General features: G+C 43.0%; 1 long non-coding RNA gene and 1 other non-coding gene across 9 annotated transcripts; both read right to left on the bottom strand.

The window, feature by feature from the left end:
- Positions 1-2683: 2683 nt before the first annotated feature.
- Positions 2684-5658, bottom strand: LOC121981287. Of its 8 annotated transcripts, XR_006111792.1 has the most exons (4): positions 4380-5658; positions 4162-4278; positions 3755-4068; positions 2684-3155 (listed from the first exon to the last, which is right to left on the bottom strand). It is a non-coding gene; the product is annotated as an uncharacterized LOC121981287 (long non-coding RNA). The 8 variants fall into 8 exon arrangements; XR_006111790.1 differs by having other exon boundaries at positions 3755-3881; positions 3985-5658; XR_006111791.1 differs by having other exon boundaries at positions 4162-5658.
- Positions 5659-19930: 14272 nt separating this feature from the next.
- LOC121983518 lies at positions 19931-20036 on the bottom strand. Its single transcript, XR_006112564.1, has one exon. It is a non-coding gene; the product is annotated as a small nucleolar RNA R71 (small nucleolar RNA).
- Positions 20037-27722: the final 7686 nt, after the last annotated feature.

Below are 27722 nucleotides of genomic sequence, written 5' to 3'. Positions count from 1 at the left end.
AACTAATCCATGCGGATGTTGAATATGAGATGTGTATGGTCATCATCAGTATCACCTCAATTTCCTGCAGCTACTAACAATGATGAGTTTCTTGGGTGTCTAACTTCTGCCACAACAGATTTTATATTCTTCTCATGTTATAAATATGAGAATCTTCCCAAAGAGCTAGAAAGGAAGTTGATTATTAGTTGTCATCCTTTGGATGTGAATGTGATCATATTAGCACTGGATCATTGTTTAATTTTATTTTGTTTTGCTCATTAAGTTAATGAATTGAATTTATCGCATGCATACAAGGCTTTATCTTTGATTTTTTTTGTTATTTTAAGCAGCTTTTAGTGTTAATAATTGCATTTTAATACCATTCTGAAATTAATAATTTGATCACATGCATCTAAAGTTTTTGTTTGATTTTTATGTGTTATTTAGTAATGACTACGTTCAAATCCTAAGAATCCTTATATCCAGACAGAGCTCAATATGAGCATCTGGTTGATGTACTGAGGTCAAGAACTACTGATTTGGATACAACCAATTATGGTGCAAATGGTGAAAAGATAGATGATGTTATTGTTCCCCAGCCAGCAACAAGAACAGACAACTTCAATTTATGTGAAGATCATGTAAGATCTTCAGATGTTTTAACTCTTTGAGAAAATTAATATTCTTAATTAGAACATTGCAATCCTGTAATACCTTTTGTTTTTTAGCTAACATAGTGTTTAATCCTGTAATACCTTTGTTGCAACATTAAATCCTGCAATCCTGAGAAAATTAACATCTAGCTCACATAGTGTTTAATCCTGTAATACCTTAGTTGCAACATTAAATATTTGGGATATAGTGTCTGATCATTCCAAATTTCAAATTATCTCATTATTTATAGGTATTGAAACAAAGCAATTCAACATTGTACAGTGAGTTTCGATCTACTTGTCCTATACGGAGGGTCCGTCAAAAATTGGGCATCAATTCATCGAATAGAATAATGCATTCAGTTTTACATGGAAACAGTGAACCTTGTAGTTTGACTGTCAAGAAGGGTTTTCAAGATCCATCACAAAATCAATGTCCTCATAATTTGGATGATGCAATACGAAGTACGGTCGCATGGTTATCTAAATTTTTAGTATTGTGTGATTGATATATATTATACTAATTTGTTTAGATTGTAAGTTGAATTGTTGTTATGTAATTTCTAGTTTGTTAGAGATTTCATATCTTGTTTTAGATCTTTTGAGTTTTTGTGGTATAATGAAAAACTATGACTTTTATTAATTTTGTATGGATTTGATTTGTAGTAATTTTGTTATAAAATTTTAATTTATCATTTTCGTCAAATTATTTTTTTAATATAGTTAAGACCATCAACAGCATACGTTTGCGTGCTGCGAAAAGTATTTTCCGCAGCGCGCAAAGCACGCCGCGGATAATAGTATCCGTGGCGTGCTTTGCGCGCTGCGGAAAATACTTTTCGCAGTGCGCAAAAGCACGCCACGGATACTATTATCCGCGACGTGTTTTGCGCGCTGTGGAAAATACTTTTCGCAGCGCGCAAAAGCACGCTGCGGATAATTTATGACTTTTAACAGCTTTTAATTGTGCAGTGCGCAATGCGCGCTGCGAAAAGTAAATTTGTGCGCTGCGAAAAGTCATTTTTGTTGTAGTGCATGGTGTAGGGTTCGACATTACTCAGGCGTTTACCTCTGTATCTTACCCACAAAGCAATGGGCAGACTGAGGTTATCAATAGAGAAATTGTACGAGGCCTTAAAGTGAAGCTGGATCATGTCGGAGGAGTTTGGGTGGAGGAGCTGCAAAGCATTCTTTAGACGTACCGCACGACACCTGGAGAAAGCACAGATCTTACTCCTTTTCACCTGGTCTATGACAGTGAAGCAGTGGTACCCGTAGAGATCGGGGTGCCTTCAACTAGAAGAATGCTATATGATGAAGAGAACACCGAGTGACGACTGGCAGAGCTGGATCTCATTACCGAAACTAGAGAACAAACAACAGCCCGGTTGTTTGCTTACCGACAAAGGATGAGGCAGAATTATGACAGAAAGGTGGTTCCTCGCTTCTTCGGAGAAGGAGATCTAGTCTGGAAGCAAGTAAAACCCGTGGGAGATGTAGCTAAGCTAGCACCTCAATGGAATGAGCCCTACAAAGTCATTAAAAAGTTAGCTTCAGGCACATACTACTTGCAAGACGACTGGGATAGGAATCTAGAGCGACCATGGAGCGCTAACTACCTTCGGCCTTATCGCACCTAGACAACTCCCTGGTTGGCGAAACCTACACTACACCAAATATGACTTTCCGCAGCGTGCAAATATGCTATCCGCAGCGCACATTGCACGCTGCATAACTGCAAGCTGTTAAAAGTCATAAAACAACGACAGCGCACATCGCGCGCTGCGGTTAAAAGCATTCGCAGCGCACACGATGCGCTGCGAATAAGAGCATTCGCAGCGCACACCATGCGCTGCGATTAACAACATTTGCAGTGCGCACTGTGCGCTGTTGTTAACAACATTCGCAGCACGTGATGCGCGCTGCAGTTAAAATATCATACAATTATCACTAATATTTATTTAAAATATATCATTTAAATTTAAAATTTAAAAATTATCATAATTTATTGATCACTTAAAATAGAAATAAAAAATTATAAAATACAATAAAAATGTGAATACATAACTTTTATTCATCTAATAATAATTTTACAAAGCTCACAAATTTCTCTAAGTCAAGTACAAAAATCATGAATTTCTAACAATCAAAGATTTCGCTGTCAACAATGTTCCAATACTGCTTTAATCTAATATGCATCCAAGTATTCCACTTGCCACAAGTGTTTGTGCGGTTTCAAGACTTCTATCTTAGCCTTCATCTCTCAACTTCATATTTATGATCTGATGTCGAGAGACTATGACCAACCTCAATGTCCTCATCTTTATCTTTATCTCTAGCTTTGCTACCCCCATCTCCATCACGAACTGTGCTCATTCTTTTGAGTGTTATCTTTTGAAGTATTTCTATTTTCAAGCTCCTCTATCTTTTCTAGTTCTTCTAGTCTTGCCATAATTTGAGCATATTCTTCATCTTCACCAAGCTTTTGTAGATTTTCTACCTTGTAGGTGTGTAAAGAATCTGAAACAGTTAGATTGAAAATTAGAGGGAAGCACCTTGTCTTTCACCCAAACTAATAATATATCATGCCTTGCAAATGTGAATATTTACAATATGTATTTACACAACAAATTAAAGTAAGTTGGAATCTCAAAAGTAGTTGCACAAAGAGAACATAGAAGTTGCTAACTATACTAAAAAACATACATTACAATATGTGATTCCATTTCAAATAGATCAATATGACATCTCACAAGAACAACGAGTATATCTTGAAAAATGTTCTAAATCGAAATGTAACAACTAATTATGTGATTCCATTTCAAGCAGAGAATGATAATGTAGCTTACTATGGACCAAAACCTAACAAGAATACTTGAACCAAAACCTAATCATCCCAAGTCTAGATTCATACAACAGAAGGTTAGACCTGCAACTACCATATGCAACTACATTAGTAAGTCTAGTAGTTATTCCTATGCCTAAGTTGTACTACAGAAGTTGCTAGAAAAGTATAATATATTTCTGGATTTGAAGAATAAGCAAAGTGACTGAACAACATGAAAGAATTCTTTTTCAGTGTAAATCACATACTACACGAAATGTTCACAAAACTTAACTTTGCTGACTAGTCACTTGATGTCGCCGACTATCGCTAAGTATCTTCATCAACAGTATGCTTCAAGCGTTTGATCGCTTTGTCCACTTGCAAACAGAGGTCATTCTCATATGTCCTATTTCATTAGGCTAAAAGAGGGAAAAAAATTCTATCACCATTTTCAGACAATGAAAATTTTGATATTTTTTTATGAAAATAAAGTGTTTCATGGGTGAGCAGCAGTTTGAGAACTTCTCTGTTTCATTGTCCTGACAATTAAGACGATGAGAGAGATCGTTTGAACAAAGACTCCAATGATCAATCCCCACCATATTCCTTGAGCCACAGCAGCATCAAAAACAATTGTTTAATATTTTTCCTAAATCAAAACAGATCAAAAGAGTAATTTAAATCTTAGTTTTCACTTACAGTAGTATCTAAACTACTTGAATCTAAAAACAATGCCGATGGGAAGTCCAATCAGGTAATAAGCACCCACATTTACATAAGCCACTATGCCTTGCCACCCACTTCCAATAGCAACTCCTACATCATCCATCCTCGTGAACACTTGAAGCTAGTCGTCCATTAAAAAAAAATAATTATAGAATTTTAGATCAATGTTGTACTAGACAGAATTGACAAACCTCCATTCAAGAAAATGGAGATGGAAAGTAGAGGAGTTAGATTAATGATTGCTGGTGTAGAGCTTGCGCAAGAGCGTGTGCAGTATGAGGACCAACACACTGATGATCAAGCTAAGGATCAAGTTGGTCATCACCATAACAAGGACTGCAAACTTAGCAACTCGAGGATGAGCAGCCCCCAACTCATTCCCTATCCTCACACTTCAACAAACAACCTCTGGTTATTAGTGAATGATTCATGGAGATTGATGCAAGTGCAGTAGTCGTCAAACCTTGCGGCATTGCTCAAGCCGAGCATGATCATGAAGTCCCAATTCCACTAATTTGCACTGGAATCGATCACACTGTCAGTAAGAAATTTAGATAGGAATTGATAAGCTGTGTGGTCATTGATTACCAGATAGATATGACATTGAGTGAGATTTCTGGATATAGGAGGTAGCCTGTGATCAGCACAAAACCTTGGATGCGCCAAATCTCCAAGCTATGATGAATGTGAGTTTGAGCGAGGGGGAAGAGGAAGAGAGGGGGAGAAAGTTGGACGGTTGACTTACACGAGCATGATGGTTGATGAAACAGTGAGTTTGAAAAAGAGCCAGATGCCGGTGAAGACCTTAATAGAGAGGTCAGTCCAGGTGGTCCTGCTGGAAGGGATGAGGATGATGTAGAGCCAAGTGGAGAGGACGAGCACCCACCAAGGGATGCTGAGAGTGATGGAGGCGCCGAGGAGGCCGAAGTCAAGGACAAAGACGACAAGCTAGGAGATGAGGATATGGAAGAGGAGGACGGCGACGACGATGACGACCATGGGGTTGATGATGTTTTGAGCCTATAGGAATCATTGCATTGGGTAATAAAGGGTGAAGGAGATGAGCTGATGCAGGAGGCCGCGGGAGTAGATCCGACCCACCTTCGCGACCGCGTCCGACTGGGCGTTGGCGTTGAGGAAGGAGCCAGAGAACAATGAGTTCGATCACCCAATCCCTCTCCCTGTCCCTTCCCATGGAACCCTAATTTGACCCCGATCGCGCCGGCTGCCTTCTCCGCCACGGCTCCGTCAAAATCGAAATCCCCCCCATTCTTTGGCACCTCCTCCTCGTTCTCATCTTCGAGGGTAGTGTGAAGGTCGCCTTAGCGTTAGGGACGAAGGAGGCGAAGGGCAGAGAGGAAGACGAAGTCGAAGTCGAAGTCGCGCAGGGAAGTGGCGTGAATAGGGTTTTGGGCAGAGGAAAAGGCGCGAAGGGATGGGCGGCGGCATAGGAAGGGTTTCACGGATTAATTCTGGTGTGGTACATTGGGTTACAAAAGTACTACATTTTTTCTAATTTTTAACAGTGCATTTTGCACACACTGTTAATATTTATATTTAAAAAAATATGTTGTTAAAATTAAATATTAACAATGTATTTTACACGCCATAAAAAAATTTATTAACCGCATATATTTTTCTACACGTTGCAGTTTATAAAAAAATAATATTATCCGCAGCACACTTAATTGAGCGCGCCGTAAAAATTATCATTAACGGCATGCCCTAACCATGCGTCGTTAATAACGTGCTATGGAAAGTCATATTTATTGTAGTGAACTATTAACAGCGCGCTCCACATGCCGTTAATATTAAGTTTTAACAGCACACTCTGCATGCCGTAGAAAAGTTTATTGACTGCGTACTTTTTCTGCACGCTGTCGTTTGTATAAATATTATATTATTCGCAGCGCACATAATTGTGCACGCCGTAAAAACGATTATCAACGGCGCGCTTTAATTGTACGCCGTTGATGATGCGCTGCGGAAAGTCCCTTTTGTTGTAGTGCTAATTCCTAAGTGATGGGATGAGGAAGAGTAGGACACTTCAGGAATACATTAACGCGAGTCGGTCAAACTGTTTGCCCGGTTAAGATTGCTACATCCTTATCTTTTGTAAATCATGAAAAAAGTAGATAATCAGAAGCAAAATGCAACATTCATTTTATAAAAATAGTTCAATTTACACAATGTATAAGTGTAAACTACTTGAAGGCAGAAAAAACTTCATCAGGCATCTCATCCAAGATGTGATGATGATCCAAAAAGTTTGCAGGATGGGCGGACTTGAGATATCCTTATTCAAATAATTGCCGCACAGCCCCTGCCGCACCAAAAGACACAGCGACTACGAAGCGGTCCCCTACCTGAACGTCAAACTCTGGAGAATGAAGGTACACCTCTCGGCTCTGCCTGTTAGAATGTATACTAAAAGCCTAGCTTTTGGTATAAAACATTTAGCTAGAAATAAGAATCACATTGGTCAAATGTCTACATTTGTGATAAATGTAGTTGTTCAATTAATTTATACTGTAGATAACATAGTATGTGGTGCCACATGCAGAAGATGATGTTATCAGTACCTTATAAATTATAAACAGTAGCTCACGACCAAAATGGAAAAGAACAAACCATTAGAAGGTCGTAGTGTAATTAGGTATCAGTTTATCTTGACTGTATAATTACACTAGTACACTTAGAGTGTATTGAGTAGGACCATTTGAGGTCGTTTCTTTTATACTGACTTTATAAAGAAACAAAGACCTCGGTTATTATGGAAGTGTGTGCTCTTAATCCTAATATAATAACAAGCACATATATTTGATATTTATTTCTTTAATTTATCAATGGGTGAGATTTAGTTCGATGAATCAATAAGCCCGATAAGTTGGGAAATGACATCACTTATAATGTGTGTTGTTGATTATAGAAGGAAACTGTGTCCTAGAGATACTAGGTTGATAATGTCCTCAAGAGGAGCTCATAAGGATTGTCATGTTAAACCCTGCAGGTGGACCTAGTCCGACATGATGATAAGGTTGAGTGGTACTACTCTTGGACTAAGATATTAATTAAATGAGTTGTCAGTAACTCACTTAATTAGTGGACATTCGATATCTTAAACACAGGGAGACTAACACACTCATAATAAGAAGGAGCCCAAAAATATAATTTGGGATTGGTGCGGTAGTTCAATAATAGTTCTTTAGTGGAATGAATTATTATTGATAAAATTAAGTTGTATGTTCGGGGCGAACACGGGATGCTTAATTTTATCGGGAGACCAAAACCAATTCCTCCTCTCGGTCCTTATCGTAGCCTCTTATTTATAGAGTACTATACCCACCTATACCCACATTCTATACCCACCTAAAGGGGGCTGGCCAAGCTAGCTTGGGAACCAAGCTAGGGCCGGCCTAGGTATAAATTGGGGTGGCCGGCCCTAGCTTGAACCCAAGCTGTAGGGGCCGGCCAAATTAAATTAAAAAAGAATTTTAATTTTAATTTTTATTATGTGGAAGATATAATTTATTAAAGAGAATTAAAATTAAATTATCTCTCTTGTAAAAGATCTACAAAAGATTAAAGAAAGAGATTAGATCTCTTTCCTTATTTGTAGATTGGTGAGATATTTTATTTTCTCTTTAAAAATTATTCACATGTTGTAAAATTAAAATTATGGAAATTTCTTTTTATCAACCATGAAGAGATTTTGAAGAGAAATTTTAATTTTAAAATTTTCGGAAACAAATTAGGAAGTTTTAATTGTTGATTGAAACTTGTCTAATTTGATTTCATGATGTGGCCGACCATTAGAATTTAATTGGGGAAATTTTATTTTATTTTTCTCAATTAAATCATGTCAAGGAAATTAAGGAAATTTTATTGTAATTAAATTTCCTAATTTGCTTAGGCCAAGGAATATAAAAGAAGGGGTGAGGGTGCCTTCATGAGACATAACCTCTATTATTTCTCTCCCTCTTTTGTTCCTTGGTGTGGCCTGCCATCATCCTCTCCCTCTCTTCCTCTTGTGGTGGCCGAACCTCTCTCTCCCCTTGGAGCTCTTGTGGTGGCCGGATACTACTTGGAGAAGAAGAAGGAGAAGGAGAGAAAGTTAGCATCTCTTGGAGCTTGGTTGGTGTTTTGATCTTCTTCCTTGGTGAAGCTTCCTTATTGTTGGCCGAACCTAGCTAGGAGGAGAAGAAGGTGGTTGGTGGTTTCTCATCTCAGAAGATCGTTGCCCACACAACGTCCGAGGTTAGAAGAGGAATACGGTAGAAGATCAAGAGGTCTTTCTAGAAGGTATAACTAGTAATTTTTCTTTTCCGCATCATGCTAGTTATTTATGAAAATAATACCAAATACAAGAGGCTTACGTTCTAGTATTTTGAATATGTTTTTTGAAGTTGTGTTCTTTTATTTTTGTTTCCCTTGTGATTTGATTGTTCTTTTTGGTTAACCTAAAGTTATTTTAGGAAATTAAATATTAGATTTCTATAAAAGGTTTTGTCTAGTCGGTGGTGGTTGCTCCCATATCCAAGAAGGTCATGTGCCTCGCCACGTCAGTATTGGGAACCAATTATGGAAATTAATATTTAATGGAATTAATAACTTAAGGTGACTTGGGTCGAACGCGTTAAGTTCCGCAGGAGATCCAAGTCAAAACCTAAAAGAACAAATAGATTAAGTTTTGGATCAAACGTGTTAAGTTCCGCAGGCGATCCAAAATTTAATTTAAAAGAACACATGGTAGCTAGGAAAAGGTTCAGACCTTTGCACAAAATTTTTGTACAGTGGAACCTCTAGGTTTTCCGAGTAGCAACCAACACTGCCTACATCGGTCGTCTTCCCCTGCTTTGTATATCTCCAGAGCTGAAGTGACTCCAGAAAGGCCAGAGCGGGCTTGGGACAATTCAGCCTTCAGGTCCACTAGTTCGGCGGCCTAGGAGTCCAGGGTCTGACTCTGTTCTTATAGGAGGGCCTCTTTGGTTTTCAGCTCCTGGGTCAGTTGATCAACATTCTGCATATGGAGATTCTCCGCCTGATTTTTCTTATCCTGAAGGCCTTGGAGTTTCTGATCGGCCGCATGTAGAGCTTGGCAATGCTGAGCATTGGCCCTCTTCAAAGCTTCTATTTCAGCCCTTTGAGCATGGCCGACCGCTGCAGGGTCATTCAATTGCAAATCCAGCTCAGCTACTCTATCCGATAACACCTTATTACGATGATAATTCAGGTGAAGTATTTGATTTATCATCATCGATTCAGCGTGAGCCTGAACCAAGAAAGAAAGAGTGTAAGAAGAGGGAGGATGTTTAATCGCATAAATAGGTATAGCTCACCTGGACATACAACTCAGAAAACCTATTCATCTTGTCAGGTATGGATAGATTCTCCATCCATTGAAAGCTTTGCTCCCAACAGGTCGCTATGTCTCCTCTTAGAGTGAGACGACTAGTGGGAGCATCTCGTTGGCACCTCAGGCCTGATTCAGAAGGATTAGTGGAATAATATCGGTGATAAGAAAAGCCCTATGGCTGGGAAGTTGATGCCGTAGGGTTGGGATGAGGGGAGAAGCCGAGCGAGATGGGCCCTGTCATGATTCATCTGGCAGGGGCGTAGCTGAAGGACCGACCGTCTCACCTGGTACTTGGGAAGGAGTATTGACGGGTTCAGAGGAAGGTGCAGCCTGTTCCTGGGCGCGCGTAGTAGGAGGGACCGCAACAATCGCAGGACGGGTAACCGGCGCAGGGGGAACAGGAGACCTGGGGACTGGATCAACAGAGGGGATGCCAGCGTCCTCAGCACCCAGGTCTGTTTCTGGTTGAAAGCGTTTTCTATGGAATCGCAAGGGTTGGTCATCCGAGTCCGAGCCTTCAGGTGAGGATCACGATCGCCGAGTTACGGGGGCAGTAGCGATTCTGGCAGGGTCGCTAGCGAGGCGTGCCTGCCAGGCGGCCCGGGAAGCTGCTCGAAAGGAAGGACTGGCAGGGGAATATCAGCTAAGCCTGAAGGAGGTCGAGGGGTCGGTCGGATGGAAGGTCCAGGTGCTGTACGAGAAGCCGATTGGGGAGTTGATTGAGAGATTGATGGAGGAGCTGACCGAGGAACGACAATTGCAGGCGACCCCAGCCGAGCGAGAGCAGAATGGGGAAGAAGCCTCCTATCCAAGATGACCCTGTTGCGCCTCATTATTTCCTGCTCACTAAAAGGGAGAGGTTGGACGTCTGAGGCGCAAAGCAATGTTTCAGCTGCACGGGGAAATCAGAATTATGGTACTTGTGCCAAAAGATAGGATGAGATAATTTTAAGGGCAAGCAAAATTCACCTAAGGAGCGAGGCAACTCAAAAGACGGAATGCGGCTCAGCCTAAAGAAAGACAATACCTCTTCAGATATTAGTCTCACTAAGTCTAACCGCCAGCACCTCAACTGAGCCAGGGAGTCTGTAAAAAGGGGGTCATTACAGTAGTTCCCCAGGTCAAGTATTGCGGGAAGGATCCGCTGCTAGCGAGTGGGCCACTCCACAGCGGAGGGGAATTTGAGGAAAAAGTACTTATCCTTCCAGGCCGGATTAGATGAGGGAATGGGACAAAAGAAAGTAGTCCTAGTGCGAGCCTGGAAGCAGAATAAACCCTCATCGTGATGGCGCGGAGTAAAGAAATAGTGAAACAGACGGGCCGACCAGGAAAGTTCGCAAACTTCACACAGAACCACGAAGCCGCACAAAATCCTTATCGAATTGGGAGTCAGTTGGCCCAAAGAGATTCGAAAATAACGGTTGACATCAGAGAAGAAAGGATGAATGGGGAACCGAAGCCCCGCCACTAACTGTTCCTTATAGAAGGTGGCATAGCCTGTCGGAGGGGCAGAGGCTTGGTGTAGCGTATTCAGAATGATGATATGCATGTCCTTGGAGACTTCGTAGGTAAATCGAAGATCATCCAGATCCATGCCAGCAAAAGTGGAAACTCTAGGAGGGTAAATGATGTTGGGGAAGGCCATGGGGAAAACTTAAGTGAAAGCCAGAAACAAAAGGGGGAAGCAGAAAGCAGAAGGCACGAGGAAGCAAGGAAGCGAGAAGAGCAGAGAGCGATAACAAAGGAAGCGCAGAGGAAAAAGTTCCATGAAGTGTCGACGAGGACCTATTTATAGCTGAAACCCACAAGGACAAAACGATCAAATTACCATCCAACGGCTAGTAATAGAGGCGGTGCAGAATATCAAAATAAGATGAGTCGTTGGATCTTCACAAAAAATGAGACTACTGTAGATGGTCCGAAGTACGAGGGCCATCAAGCGATACCTCGGGAAAGAAAGGTATTACATGGTGATGCAGTAGGAGTTCCTTGCTCGGGAGCGTGGGGGAGCCGATTTCATTAAGGGATAAGTCCCGCTCGGGGGCCAATTTCATTAAGGGATAAGTCCCGCTCGGGAGCCCATTTCGTTAAGGGATAATCCCGCTCGGGAGCCCATTTCGCTACTGGATGAATCCAGCTCGGGAACCAGCCGGGGACGTTGAGAAGACAGTTTCGGGGCAAAGGCATTAGTTGGAACGTCATCAAGATCACAATAAATCCCAGGTCAAGGAAATAACCATATTGCAGGTCGGGGAGTGAATTGATCGGGGGTCGGGAAAGGAATAATTCCCAGGTCAGGAAATAAACAAACCCCAGGGCGGGAAACACACAAATCTCGGGTTGGAAAACAAACAGATCTAAGGACGAAAAACCAGTAGATCTGGGAAATAGATCCCAGGATGAAAAACAAGTAACTCTGAGATCAGGGAATACGCAACCAAGAGTTCTCAAAACCAAAAGGCTCGCTAAAGAAGTTCCTAAGTTTAGGCCAGTTTAGACAAACATAGATCAAGAAATTTCAAACTTCAAATATAAGGTGGGGCCAGGTCTAGCACCTTCAAGTACATGAGCAGGTCTGTCAAATTTCAACACACAAGATTACATTAAGGCTGAGGGCCTGAAGGAGGGTCTAGAGGGAGTACATCGCTCGGGAGAGGAGCTGGAAGAGTCAAGAAGTTGTTATCTGCGGCGAAGGACGGGAAAGCTGCATCGGGAACTTCAACTAGTAGGCGCTCCCTGTCCAAGAAGTTAGCTGGGGGGGGCAGAGCGAAGAAGTTTTTACTCAAACAGCTGGCGCACTGCTTCCACGCCCCCATAGCAGACCATCCGGTCGGCGAAATCCCCTATCTTCTTCTGGAACAAGGGAGACTTAATATAAGAGATCCTGTAAGCTTCGAGACGCTCACCTTCGCCTGATCTGTATTCCACTAGTTCCACCCTTACTTCCTCTGTAGAGGCCAGGGCCAAGGCCTTTTCTTGCTTTAAGGTGGAAGCCTCCGCCTGGGCTTGGAGAAGATCTGCCTGGAGAGATTTGAGGGTGGCCTGATCTCTATCTTGCTGAGTCTTAGAAGCCTTCTCTCGGTCAGCACTGTCACTCAGGTCCGCTCGAGCAACCTCCAGGTCTTTCTGCACAACTTTGTAGGATTCCTGGAGTGCCTTCAGATCAGCCAAAAGATCGGGCAGCGTGGAATCCTTCTCCTCCAGCTTAGTCGCCATTTGACGACGGCGTTGCCCCTCTGAATTTAGCTTAGAATCACTGGTCTGCAAACCCACTTGCAGCTCTTTTATTTTCTCAGAGGATTCCTGGGCTAGTTCTCGAGCAGACTGAGCAGACTCCCCGACCGCGTATAGATAAGAATTCAGAGGGTCGAAGGGGTCACGGGGAGTCAATGGCAACTCCGATTCTTGAATATGAGCCTTCAGTGACTCGATTTCACGGAGTAGGTCAGCAGCAAAACGGGTCAAGCACAGACCACTGGAGCAGGCCTGCTTGATAAAAAGAAAGTCAACAATAATGTCAGAAGCAAGGCAAGGAAATAAAAACTCACTGATATAATATGTTGGGAAACTAGATCCAGACTTTCCCACCGAGAACCGGCACAGAACTGCTCGTTGGCCAATCGCCAGCGAGTGGCTAAGTCACCAAGCAGTTGAATTTTACCGCGGACTGGGGGGACATTTGCTGCCGAAGTCCCCGCTGCGTCTGATTCTGATTCATCCACAGAGGGCAAGCGCCAGGAGGTTGTGAAATCTTGCTCATTCCTCAGAGGTCATGCCTGGGTGCGCACAGCTGAGGGAGAGGGGGCAGCAGGGGCGGTAGGGTGCGCAGAGCAGCTGGGTTGATCTCTAGCAGAAGGACCAGTCGGGTCAGGAGCTAGTACCCAGACGGGAGTAGGGGTCGGAACTTTCACCGCTCGAGGAGACTCCCAAGCGAGAACTTTGGGTACGGTCACTTGGACCTTGGGAAGCTTGGAAGAAGCCCGCTCGGGCGGGTGAAGAGGAGAAGACAGGACCGAGGGAGCGACTCTCTTACGTTTACGCTGGAGTCGTAAGCGTTTGTCTGGTGGAGGAGAGGGAACCCTCTCTTCCTCAATGGGCTCCAGAGCTGCAGAGATATCCTTAGTTTGGCCCGCTGGCAGAAGTAGCAGGGTGGAGGAGGCTGAGGGTTCCTCTGAGGGCTCGTGAGAAGAAGTAGCCGAAGGGGCAACTAGGACTTGCGCAACCTCATCCCCCACAGCTTGCAAAAGATCACTGGGCATTCGGGCTGATCCCTTTGAGTAGGTCCGAAACATAGCAGCCTCTGCAAAGCAAATAGGAAATACTTCAGTTAGTGAAGACCGGCGGAAGGAAGGAAAACATCTTACCAAAAGGAGCTCCTATATCTGCAGGGATCGGACTGAGTCCGAAGAAATGCAAAAGCCTTCTCGTAGTATTATGGACAGGAGAAGGCTGACTCCTTTTATTTTCGTGGAAGTTGTATATGGCAATCTGGTAGATGTTGGTGTTCTGGTAGTTCAAAAGGAGTGGGAAGAGCAGAACGCCATTGAGTCGGCCAGGTTACCAACTCGGGCAGTCGGATAAAGAAAAAACGAGACTTCCCACCTTTGTTGGAGGAAGGCATATCAGAAAAAAATTTACATTCAACCCTAGATTGCACCATGAACACGCCAGGCTTAGATCGTTTCAATGAATAGAAATGATGAAAAAGTTCTGCGGTTAGAGGAATACAGTACACCCTACAAAGGATAACCATTCCGCAGATGGCACGAATAGCATTCGGGGTGAACTGTGAAAGAGAGATCCTAAAGTACTGACTCAAAGAAGAGAAAATAGGATGAAGAGGAAAGCGGAGACCTCCCAAGCTTTGGTCCTTAAAGAAGGTTACAAAGCCCTTGGGAGGAGAAGAAGGGTGCTTAGTCGGTCTGGGAGCAAGCATTTGGTAATCAGTCGTAAGGTGCAGGCCTTCCTGCATCTGGAAAAGGTCACTATTGTCTAGGCTGGAAATGTAATGCGAATACTAGGGTGTCATGTTACCTTCTGCCATTGGAGAGTAATGAGGAGGACGGAGACAAAGAGAAGAAGCGTTTACAAGTAACAACCAGAGAAGAACTCAGGAGACAGAGCAAGAGGAAGCAACAAAATCGAAAGCAGATGTCAAGGTACGAAGGCAATGGCGGACAACCTTTAGGGTTTATAAAGCCATATAAAACCAAAACCCTAGGAAGCCTTGAAAAGGAATGACGCTAGGAGGTGTCGGATCTAGGGTTGCGTGCTAAAAGGCTCTGATCATCTACAGTGGAGGTAAGGGCTCGTGGGACGCGTGTCGCTTCCTTAGGGAAGGCATTAAAAAGGTCTTAATGATGGATGTGACAAGGAAATCATAGAGAGGGATTTTTGTATGGCAGCATTCCGGTGCGGGAAGACTAGGCATCAGGAGAAAAGCGATCGTGCGGTTACCTCGGGAATAGCAAAGCCATACGTCATGAGTAGGAAGCCACCTCGGAAAAGAGAAGAGAAAATGAAAAGACACCGGAATTTGAATTTCCCGCTCCTATACAATTGAAAAATAGCTAGTCTAATTAAGTATACTTGAGATGTTTGCAGGAAATATCGCAAGTACCAAGTGGTTGGCTGGACAACTATAGTATCATACCTGGGCGAGAATTTCTCTAGAAACGATCTCTAGGCCAGTCCGCAACCATTAATCTGACTCTTGGACCAGTCAAGGAAAGTTTCTTCCTGGTCTCCAGGTCGGGTTTCAGACTCTCGCCTCAGGGTGAGTTATAAGTGAGCTAAGCTCTCACGCCCAACGATCGTCCAGGTCGGATTCCAGACTCTCGCCCCAGTGCAAGTTATAAGTGAGCTAATCTCTCACGCCCAACGACCGTCCAGGTCGGATCCCAAACTCTCGCCCCAGTGCGAGTTATAAGTGAGCTAAGCTCTCACGCCCAACGACCGTCCAGGTTGAATCCCAGACTCTCACCTCAGTGCGAGTTATAAGTGAGCTAAGCTCTCACGCCTAATGACCGTCCAGGTCGGGTTCCAAACTCTCGCCCCAGTGTGAGTTATAAGTGAGCTAAGCTCTCACGCCCAACGATCGTCCAGGTTGGGTCCCAGACTCTCACCTCAGGGAAGGTTATAAGTGAGCTAAGCTCTCACGCCCAAAGACCGTCCAGGTCGGGCCCCAGACTCTCGCCTCAGTGCGAGTTATAAGTGAACTAAGCTCTCATGCCCAACGATCGTCCAGGTCGGGTTCCAGACTCTCACCCCAGTGCGAGTTATAAGTGAGCTAAGCTCTCACGCCCAAAGACCATCCAGGTCGGGTCCCAGACTCTCGCCTCAGTGCGAGTTATAAGTGAACTAAGTTCTCACGCCCAACGATCGTCCAGGTCGGGTTCCAAACTCTCGCCCCAGTGCGAGTTATAAGTGAGCTATGCTCTCACGCCCAATGACTCTTTTGGTCGGTACGTCCTGCATTTGCTTGGGCAAAGTACAACAAAACCTATTCTCGTGCTCAACTGGTCAGTAAGTCATATTTCCATTATTTCGGCTTTAAATACGGAAACTAGCAGGTATATTCGTAAGCGTCTTGACCTCCTAACTCTTCTGGTGAGAGGCGAGAACAAAGTTGGGTAAGTAAATTATCCTTATTATTTTTGTTAAAAATATTAGTGGGGAAACACAAGTATTTATAGAAACGCAATGATACAAGAGCGAGGGGATAGGGATCTACACCATATTAAATGGAGTCCCGGAAACATGTTTTATTTCATTAAAAAATGAACATTTTTTCAGGGGGGTACATTGCTGCCAGATCCAGAAGCCTGACCCCTGCTCTCTATATGAGCTCTTGCTTGAACCAGTTCTTCCTCAACAAGTTTGAGGGAGTTTTGCAGTTGGCCAATGGTTTCGTCCTTTAGCTGGATATCTTCTTTCAGGAGGGTCACCTCGTCCTCGTGTTTCATCTTCAAGTACATAATATGATAGACCTAAGCATGGAAGTCTGCATGAGCCTTCATCTTGAGGGCTACCTCGGCTCAAGTTCTATATTTGGCAGCCTGCCAGAGCTCTTCCATTTCCCTACGAAGAGAGGTCTGAAGGTCCCTGCTTATGGTCATTTCACGCAAGACTTTTTCTTTAAGAACAAGCTGACGTCGTAAGGAAGATAGCTCGTTGGGCTCCATGAGCAAGAGGAGAATAGTTGGAAAAAAGGAAGGTGGAAGTATGCTTGACAATGGAAATGTATGCAACTCTTTTATAAGGAGGAAGAAGGTGAAGGGATTACCTCGGAACTTGAGTTGACGCTTGGAAAATAGTGTGGCATGTATAGGAAAAGGGTATGCTCCGAAGTTGAAGAATTAACTGGAATATAGGGAAGTTCCGCGTATCTCATAGGAAGGTGAGAAATCTTAAAGGAGATAGAAGGAAACAAGTAAGCAGGAGACGCTAGAACCAGGTCAGGTAACAAAGAGGCATGGGTCTAGTCAGTCGGACTAGAGCTTCCTTCGACTAGACTTGAGGGGGAGGCTTATGATACGGTGCATGATCGTGAGGTCAAGGCAGCTGACGTGGCCAAGAGTCAAGCCAAGGGGATGGTCAGAAGTCCAGCCCCCGTGGAGGTCAGAAGTCAAGTTTGCGTGGCAGTGGTCACAGTTTCAACTTACGTGGCAGTCAAAGGTTAAGATTACAGGTTGGACAAGATCCATCCTCTGTGGCAATTAGGGGGTGGGCCCACAGGCCAGGTAAGGGTGTGGAAGGAAAGACTTCTGGCATAGAGCAGACCAACTGCAAAGCGCACAGGTCGAAATGTGCTAACCAAAGATGCAGGTCAGGACTTATAGGGTCAACCAAGGATGTAGGTCAGGACTTATAGTCTTGCGGCACAGGTCACGTGATAAAAGCGTACAGGTCAAAATGTGCTAACCAAGGATGCAGGTCAGGACTTACAGGGCCAACCAAGGATGCAGGTTAGGATTTACAGTCTTATGGTACAGGTCACGGGATAAAAGCGTACAGGTCAGAATGTGTGATTTGTGCAAATATTATGATCATTTACACATGTTTTAGTGCACATTCACGTACTTTATTCATATATGTTCGTTGAATGATTGCCTCTTTCGTCTTGTATTCATTATATATATTCTTTTGTTTGGATATCTGTCCTTTGTTTGGTTTTGTGTTGATAGGGATGACTTTCGAAGCAAAAACGGCAATTAACTACACATCAAAACAAGCCAAAGAACACGGCCGTGCAACACACGGTCGTGTGACCAGACAAAAGGGAGCAGTGCACGGCCGTGCACCCTTGCACGGCCGTGCAACACACTGTCGTGTGACCAGACATAAGGGAGCAGTGCACGGCCGTGCACCCTTTCACAGCCGTGCGGCCATGGCAGAGGTGAAGCAGTGCATGGCAGAGGCAAAGCAGCACACGGTCGTGCATCATTGCACGACCGTGCCACCCCAGGCCGAGACAAAGGAATGCTCGACCGTGCATCCTTGCACAGTCGTGCCTCAGGGAGCAGAAGCCAGAGACCACACGCCTGTGCCAATCGGTACGGCCGTGCAGCTTCGCCAGAAGAGAGGATGGGCGTGGTCGTGCCAACCTTGCACGGCGATGCCACGGGCCGTGCGGCACCCATACCCTAGGTTATAAAAGGGTCAAGAAACCTATTCTTGGGGGATCTAGGTTTCGGGATTTCGTCTCTCCCCTCGGGGAAAGCCGTCGAGCTTCATCCACCGTTGTTTCTTCATGATCCGTCCATCTCTGGAGCAAGGAAGCATCCCCAAGACATCAGAATCATCAATCATCTCATCTTCCTTTCCTTCTAGGGTTGTAAGTATGCTTTTCTTTATGTTTTGGGGTTATTCTTCCCCCACAATGGAATAGAAACCCTCTTCTAGGATTAGGTAGTATTTGTAATACGATGGAGATGCAAAACTATGTAGATTCGTCTTGCTTCTATTCAATTACTTGTTAATGCTTTTGTTCATATTGATGAGTTGTGTGTGTGACTATGCATACTTTGTTGATTGTTGTGGAGGATTGTTGATCAAGCAAGGGGATGCCCTAGAGCGTATTGACCAAGGTACCCTCATGACAGGGGTAACCCTTTCCGGACGTTTAAGACGTTCCCTTGAAAGGAGAAACAATCCCTTAGGAATTGCTGCTCTCGTAGAGAGAGTTCTCTAGATCGTATACCCGAGGGGCCCTAGTGACAAGGGTAACCCATTCACGGACGTCTACGACATTCTCTTGAAAGGAGAGGTAATTCCTCTATAAGGAAGTAGGAACCCGTACCATCTACCTTTATCTTTATTGCTATTTATTAGACATAAACTCCTGTGATCTACCGAGGTGCCCTATTGACAGGGGTTAACCGTTATAGGATTTCTCAGGGATCTTCTCTATTCAATACTTAGGGATATTGACCAATCTAACTTCCTACAAGAGCATGAACATAGAGGGTAGAAACTAGGCAATCTATGTAGTATCTCCTAGTATTACAATGAAACTGAAATCCTAGAACCCATCTCCCGAAGCTCAACTCCCTCCAACTTCAACTCTCTTTCTCCTTTCTCTTCTTCTCAACCTTCTTTCCCTCTCTTTAATCACACTCGGTAGTTTGCAAGCGCCAAAGCCAACTTTTGATCATCTAGATAACTTATTTTGCAACATCTCTAGTGCTTAATTAACAGTCCCTGTGGATTCGATATTTTTATTACTAACGACGAAACAGTACACTTGCGGTTGCGCAACAAGTTTTTGGCGCCGTTACCGGAGACTGTTCGCATTAACATTAGTAGATTAGCAATTTAGATCATCTTGACTTGTAAATAGTTTTTGTTTTTCTATTTTCATAATTCAAAAAAAAAACTCTGCATTTATTTCTTGTTATTAGTCAAAGGTTCAGTTTTTCTTTTTCTTTATTTTTGCATTCTCTTTCTTGCTCTTAATTCTTCACTTTTGTTCTTCTCATAAATTTTTTTTCTTAGATACCATGAGCACTTACATGTCAAGCAGGTCTTTAAGAGATTTCTCTGCACCCATTTCTACAAGATTTTTATCTCCCATTGTGCAACCCCATATTGAAGCAGAAAGTTTTCAACTAGACCCAGAGTTAATTTCCATGATACAAGGTCATACTTTTGGAGGAGAAGTATCAAAAAGTCCTTATCTACACCTTGAGAGATTTTTAGAGCTTTGTGATATGGTGGACTATGAAAGAGTGTCAGCGGATGTAGTTCGATTAATGGCATTTCCTTTCAGTATCAAAGACAAAGCAAGGACTTGGTTATATTCTCTTTGTCCTCAAAGCATCACAAGTTGGGAACAATTGGAGCAGCAATTTCTGAATCATTTTTTCCCTCCAAGCAGAACAATCTACATGAGGAGTTGCATCACAAATTTTGTTCAAGCAAATGGAGAATCTTTATTTGAAGCATGAGATATATTCAAGAGTCTACAAAGGCAGTGCCCTCACCATATCTTGGAGAAATGGTTGATTCTCCACATATTCTATAGGGGAATTTCTTTTTCAGATAAGTGTTTGTTAGATTCATCAGCTGGAGGTTCATTTATGGACAAGAGTATAGAAGAAGCTTATACATTAATTGATCAAGTGACATTGAACCTCCATGGATGGTCGAGCAAAAGTTGGATGAAATCTCCCTCAGAAACTCAAGAAGTACAAGCCATATATACTAGAGAGCCTGTCAAACGAAATACAATTCAACCACCCAAGAATGCCAAAATTCGAAAGTCGCAGAGTGAGGAGTTTAAACATTTGGGGGCAAAGATTGAGAGCATAGTTTCAAAATGGTTCAAAGAAGATCCCCCTCCTACACAAATAAGATCTAGTGAAAAGTGTAATGATAGTAAGTTGAGGAGCGACAAGAATCATGAAGAACTTCTGAAAAATGACTTGTATAGAATTGAGGAGAAGAACAATAGAAGACCACATGAACTCAGTTCCATTATTCCAGGAGGTTCCCAAATGTAACAAGTACCTTTCCCTCAATGATTGATCAGACCATCACTAGATAAGCAATTTGAACCTCAGCCATATGCTCAACCATTCAAAAAACTTTCACTAAGGGTTCCTTTTCCACAAAGGCTAGTGGGGGCTAACGAAGATAAAGATCTTCTAAAATTCTGTGATACAAAAATGCTTGAGTGTAGATTTCTGGATGTATATGAAGATGAGGACTCTTCAGATGAGGATTGAGATAATAATGCAGTGGATAACAAGTTTTCATATCTTCCTCCAGATTTTACAGGATGTTATAGTGACATTGAATTTTCATATGATAAATGTATTGAGGTAGATCAACGTAAAAATGCAAATGAAGTCAATGATCCTCCTATAGTTGATTCTCCTGTTGAAGATATAGACGTTGGTATATTTTTCGACGCTTGTGTTGATGATGATGATTTGAAAGGAAGTGTAGGGAGCTGTGGTGTGGAAACAACATCTCAAGAATCACCTCTTTCATCCACACAACCTTTAGAGATTATGAGAGTTGCAAGAATTGAACATGTTGTGGATCCATGTGTAGGGACTTGTGCAGAGTTAGCAGAGTCTCAAGAATCACCACCTTTAAAAGTACCAACACCAGAGCCAGAGCCAGAACCATCATTTGATTCAGAGGAAGTCACATCCACATGTTTAGAAATTTTAGGTACCTCTCAGCAAAGTAAGGTTAGTATTTCTTGTGATCTTGTGGAAAATTTTATAGAGGTACCTATAATTAATTTTGTTGGATGTGATTCAATTTTTGATACATATTCAGTTCATACTAATATGGTTCTAGTTCCTTCTTATATTACATGCTTGGGAGAGGTATGTTTTTATTTTGGGTGTGTAGGTTTTCAAGAGGCCTATAATTGGAAGCTCGATCTAAACCGTCTTCGACCTCCTGAAAGAATTTCCAAGAAGACGAAGATGGAGAGAGCGATTCTTCACTTTTTGATGAAAGCTCCCTCTATAATAAGAGCCCTTGGTAAGAGGGTTCTAAAATATCTTACCCCTCCAAGAGCGAGATTTCGATGAATCTAATGAGGTGGTCGAGCTAATGACCTTAAACAAGCACTTCTTGGGAGGCAACCCAAGTTCATTTTCCTTATTTTCTTTTTAGTTTCTTTTTACTTCATTGATAATAAATCATACCCTCTGCTTAATTTTTCTTGCCTATCTTATTTTTGTAGAATTCAAAGTTGTGGAGGAATGTGAGCATCGGATAGAGGAGTATCTTGAAGCACATGAATGTCAACCATTTGAAGCTCATCACTTAATAACTTCTCAAAACTTCATAAATTTCCTTCACATTACATTTCTAGTTTTCATCGGGATGATGAAAAGTTTAAGTCTGGGGGGATGTTTGGGTTTAGTTTAGTGTTTGTCATACTTCTTAGTTTTTGCACATTTCAAATAAAATTTTTATTAGTTGCATCCTACATCATATTATGATTATTTGTTCCTTAGTGCAAAATACTAGTTATTCTAGATTTTATGTGGTTCATTATTACTTATGTTTAGTGATCTATCTTTTTCCATCTATGATAGCATGAAGTGAGTAATGTTTTTGTAAGACCGATGCGGCCGGCTAGAAGGGGGGGTTGAATAGCCCTGAGTAAAACACAACCCTTTCTCGGACAATTAAGCTAACACTTGAAAAAAAATGGATTAATCAGAAAGTAAAGCATAAAAACGAGGCACCGATTTGACTTGGTTACAACCGGGGAGGTTGTTAATCCAAGGAAGATTGTTGCACTAAAAACTCCTTCAGGCGGAGAAGCCTCGTTTACAGCAGTGTAGGCACAAAAAGAAAGAAGCTAATTCAAAGCAATGGAAGCACACAAGTGTTGTTACAATTTCTGAACTGATGTAAAGCTTCTGGACCAAGGCTGTATTTATAGCCTTGGTCGAGGCGCCTGGAAAGGTTCCGGGCACCCTGGGGGGGATAAATTTTATCCCCCAACGTTCAGATCGAGATAATTCTCGATCTGGTCAACATTACTGTTCCGGGCGCCCGGAAGGGTTCCGGGCGCCCCGGATGGGTCCGGGTGCCCCGGTCAGTTCCGGGCGCCCCGGACCCCGAAAGTCAACACAGTTGACTTTTTCATCCGGGACCGCTTCTCTGGTTCAGTCCCGCTTCGGTCCGATTCTTTCGCTCCGGATCTGCTCGTTTGGGTGATCTCTGCCTTCCGGAAAAGGGCTCACCCGAACCCAACTTCCGGTCTTCTCGAGCGTGCTTCCCTCCGGCTTCTCGTCCCTCGGAATTGCCGCGTGTTTCCTTCTCGTCCGCCAGCGTACTCATCCGCAGTCTTCGTCCCTCGGTCTTCGACCTTCTCGCTAGCTGCGTCTCTTGCTCCCCGAGCAATCTTCCGCTCCGGCTTTCGTCCCTCGGAACCACCGCGCGCTTCCTTCTCGTCCGCCGGTGTACTCTTCCGCAGCGCCTCGTCCCTCGGACGCACAGCGTGCCGTCCTTCTCGCTAGCTGCGTCTTCCACTCGAGTACCTGTGTTCCTAAGCTCCTGTACACTTAGATACAAGGTTAAATACACAGGACCTAACTTAACTTGTTGATCACACCAAAACAACCTTGGGGTTCCAACAATCTCCCCCTTTTTGGTGTGATCAACCCAAGTTAAGCTAGGGTTAAAATAGACATAAAATTGAATTAAGTAAATTAACTTAAATTGCAATTTAAGTGCAAAAAGATAGAAAAAAAATTAAATTCTATCTACCTCCCCCTAGACTTATACTTTCCCTTCTCCCCCTTTGATCACAAAAAAAATGGGGTTCCAAGAAAAATAATCTAAGGGTTAAAGACTTAGAAAAAATATTTCTAAAAAAATCTAAGTTTTTAAGAAATTTAGAAAAATTTTCTAAGTAATTAAAGCTGAGATTTCTAGTTTCAAGAAAAAAAGTTCTTAACTTAGGAAAAAATAATTTTTGAGAATATTTCTAAGTATAAAAATAAAAAAAATTCTAAGTAGGTAAATTGAAATAAAATGTTTTGAATAACCTTTTTCAAGCACTAATTAATTCTTGTATTAATGCTTCATTAGTAAGTTAATTAAATATTTATTTCAATATTTTGGCTTCCAGGTCGTGGCGAGGCACTAGGCCTTCTTGGTTATTGGAGCAACAACCACTTCCTTAGACAAAGCCTCATAAAGAAATTCTTTATTTAATTTTCTCACTTAAAGCGCTAATTTTACTTTTAAAATTAATTTAAGCATGATTTAGGAACCCAATATAGGTTCCAACCTACTGGATTAACTAAAAAGTTTTTAGGGACATATTTTCTAGAGATATTTTTAATTTGTCCCTTGTGATATCTATAATACCAATTCAAATTATTGAACCTTCTAAAATTGGTTTTAGATGAGCAAGTAGAGTTTTTCAAATTTTCTACTTGAAAAATTAAATTTTGAATTTCTAATTTTAATTTTTCATTTTCTAAATTTGATTTATCTAGCATTTCTAACGGACAAGATGTAGCTAATATTGCTTTTAGATCTTTATTTTCATTTTCTAATTTGCAGCAATCTTTTGTTAAAATTTTAATGAATTTAAACATTTTATTAGGAGGAAGAGATCGTACCTCACTTACCTTGTCGATCTCGTTGTCGGTTTCTCCCCCTGAACTGCTGCTCTCTTCGGACGTGGCTCCCCCTTCATTGATGCTTTCGATGCTCATTTCGGAAGAGCTTGATTCGCAGTCGTCGTCTTGATGACTCGCCATTAACGCGAGCCCGGAGAACTCCTTGACTTCTGATTCCGACGACGTATCGTCCCACGTCGCTTTTAGGGCCTTGCGATTTTGGATAGGCTTCTTACCCTTGTCCTTCCCGTTGTTCTTCAGTTTAGGGCAATTGTCCTTGACGTGCCCTTCTTCATCGCAATGGTAGCAGCGGATGGTTCTTTTCTTTCTTCCCTGCGGATGGTTAGATTTCCTAGATTTACAAATATTTTTAAATCGTCTTACCATCATTACTATTTCCTCGTCGTCGAGAGAAGATTCTGACTCAGGTTCGTCTCTCGAAGCTTTAAGGGAGACATTATTCTTGGGCTCCTTCGGACCTGCACATCTTGACTCATGCACTTCAAAAGTTGAAAAGAATTCGTCTAATGACATTTTTCTAGATTTTTGAAATGTAAAAGGCATCTACTAGTGATGCCCATTTTGAGTTTCTAGGAAAGGAATTTAGGGCATACCTTAGCGAATCTCGGTTACTTACCTCTTCTCCGAGATTCGTAAGTCTGGTGATGAGATCCTGAATCCTCGAGTGTAGATGTGCAATTGTTTCACCTTCTTCAAATCGGAGGTTTGTAAGCTGGTTACGAAGTAAATCCCGTCTTGCAAGTTTGGCTTCGGATGTTCCTTCGTGTAACTCAAGGAATTTATCCCAAAGCTCCTTTGCCGAGTTGTAGGTACCGACTCGATTGACTTCTTGTGTTGGAAGTACACTTAGCAGATGAAATTCTGCTTTCTTGTTTGCCACGTGGTCAGCCTGCTCCTTCTTTGACCATTGATTTCTTGCTTTGCCCTCTGGTGCTTCATAGCCAAATTCCATTGTTAGTAATAAATCATAATCTGTTTCAAGAAATACCTCCATTCGCTTTTTCCAGCTAGCGAAGTCCCCTTCGAATTTTGGTGCGTGGATGTTGGATCCGGCCATCTTGTTGCTTCGTTCGGCGGTTAGTCCTCCTGAAGCGCCTCGGCTCTGATACCACTTGTAAGACCGATGCGGCCGGCTAGAAGGGGGGGTTGAATAGCCCTGAGTAAAACACAACCCTTTCTCGGACAATTAAGCTAACACTTGAAAAAAAATGGATTAATCAGAAAGTAAAGCATAAAAACGAGGCACCGATTTGACTTGGTTACAACCGGGGAGGTTGTTAATCCAAGGAAGATTGTTGCACTAAAAACTCCTTCAGGCGGAGAAGCCTCGTTTACAGCAGTGTAGGCACAAAAAGAAAGAAGCTAATTCAAAGCAATGGAAGCACACAAGTGTTGTTACAATTTCTGAACTAATTCTGAGCTTCTGGACCAAGGCTATATTTATAGCCTTGGTCGGGGCGCCTGGAAAGGTTTCGGGCGCCCTGGGGGGGATAAAATTTATCCCCCAACGTTCAGATCGAGATAATTCTCGATCTGGTCAAAATTACTGTTCCGGGCGCCCGGAAGGGTTCCCGGCGCCCCGGAGGGGTCCGGGCGCCCCGGACACCGAAAGTCAACACAGTTGACTTTTTCATCCGGGACCGCTTCTCTGGTTCAGTCCCGCTTCGGTCCGGTTCTTCCGCTCCGGATCTGCTCGTTTGGGTGATCTCTGCCTTCCGGAAAAGGGCTCACCCGAACCCAACTTCCGGTCTTCTCGAGCGTGCTTCCCTCCGGCTTCTCGTCCCTCGGAATTGCCGCGTGTTTCCTTCTCGTCCGCCAGCGTACTCATCCGCAGTCTTCGTCCCTCGGTCTTCGACCTTCTCGCTAGCTGCGTCTCTTGCTCCCCGAGCAATCTTCCGCTCCGGCTTTCGTCCCTCGGAACCACCGCGCGCTTCCTTCTCGTCCGCCGGTGTACTCTTCCACAGCGCCTCGTCCCTCGGACGCACAGCGTGCCGTCCTTCTCGCTAGCTGCGTCTTCCACTCGAGTACCTGTGTTCCTAAGCTCCTGTACACTTAGATACAAGGTTAAATACACAGGACCTAACTTAACTTGTTGATCACACCAAAACAACCTTGGGGTTCCAACAGTTTTTACTATAAGAGTTTAAGTATTGACCTTGTTTTAGGATCTCTATACACTATGCCAATTTTTGATGGTTGATAACTCTAAAATAGTCATGATTCATAGGATTGGACTAGTACTTGTGCTTCTATGGTGACCTCTCAACTACATTTTGGTTACTGGATAAACTCAAATCATGTAAGCTCATTTGGAAAAAAATTAATCAAAAAAAAAATTGAAGGTTTGTTCAAGTTTGATACTTTGCAAACATTCAAAGAAAAATAATAATAATAATAAGGGATAAAAAAATAGTTGTCGTGAGTGGAAACTAACAATTCACCCCTTTGAGATCAAGTTAGGTTACTGGGGAAATAAATGCTATGTTTTTCTTGATACTGAGTATTCCTTTGAGACTTTGTGTAGATGATGCATATCATTTTTGAGGGGAACGAACCTTGCATGTGGTAGGTAAGTGCCTATCGCTGGAAGCATAAGGAACACAGTTTTATGACGACTTGACTAGACTTAGACATTGAAACTTGATAAATCTAGGCCACCTTTGCACTGAGCACGTAGGACTACTACTTAGGTCATACTTAAACTACTTTTGTATCTTGCTCACCAATGAAATCATTTGATAGAATTAGATTGACTTGCTAGAAATTATGATGCACTATTTAACCACATGAATCTAGATTTCGGGTTTTGCTTGAAGACAAGCAAAGGTTTAAGTTTGGGGGTGTGATATGCGCAAATATTATAATCATTTACACATGTTTTAGCGCGCATTCACGTACTTTATTCATATATATTCGTTGAATGATTGCCTCTTTCGTCTTGTATTCATTATATATATTCTTTTGTTCAGATATCTATCCTTTGTTTGATTTTGTGTTGACAGGGACGACTTTCGAAGCAAAAATGACGATTATCTACGCACCGAAACAAGCCAAAGAACACGGCCGTGCAACACACGACCGTGTGACCAGACAGAAGGGAGCAGTGCACGACCGTGCACCCTTGCAAGGTCGTGCGGCCATGACAGAGGCGAAGCAGTGCATGGCCGTGCACCCATGGTAGAGGCAAAGCAGCACACGGCCGTGCATCATTGCACGGTCGTGCCACCCCAGGCCGAGACAAAGGAATGTCCGGTCGTGCCTCAGGGAGCAGAAGCCAGAGACCACACGGTCATGCCAATCGGCACGGCCGTGCAGCTTCGCTAGAAGAGAGGATGGGCGTGGCCGTGCCAACCTTGCACGGCCTTACGACGCCCATACGCTAGCTTATAAAAGAGTCAAGAAACCTATTCTTGGGGGATTTGGGGTTCGGGACTTCGTCCCTCCCCTCGGGGAAAGTCGTCGAGCTTCATCCACCGCCGTCTCTTCACGATCCGTCCATCTCCGAAGCAAGGAAGCATCCCCAGGACATCGGAATCATCAAGCAT

The sequence above is a fragment of the Zingiber officinale genome, chromosome 5A (genome assembly GCF_018446385.1).
Source record: "Zingiber officinale cultivar Zhangliang chromosome 5A, Zo_v1.1, whole genome shotgun sequence".
Taxonomy (NCBI): domain Eukaryota; kingdom Viridiplantae; phylum Streptophyta; class Magnoliopsida; order Zingiberales; family Zingiberaceae; genus Zingiber; species Zingiber officinale.
This window is presented reverse-complemented; position numbering and strand designations above follow the sequence as displayed.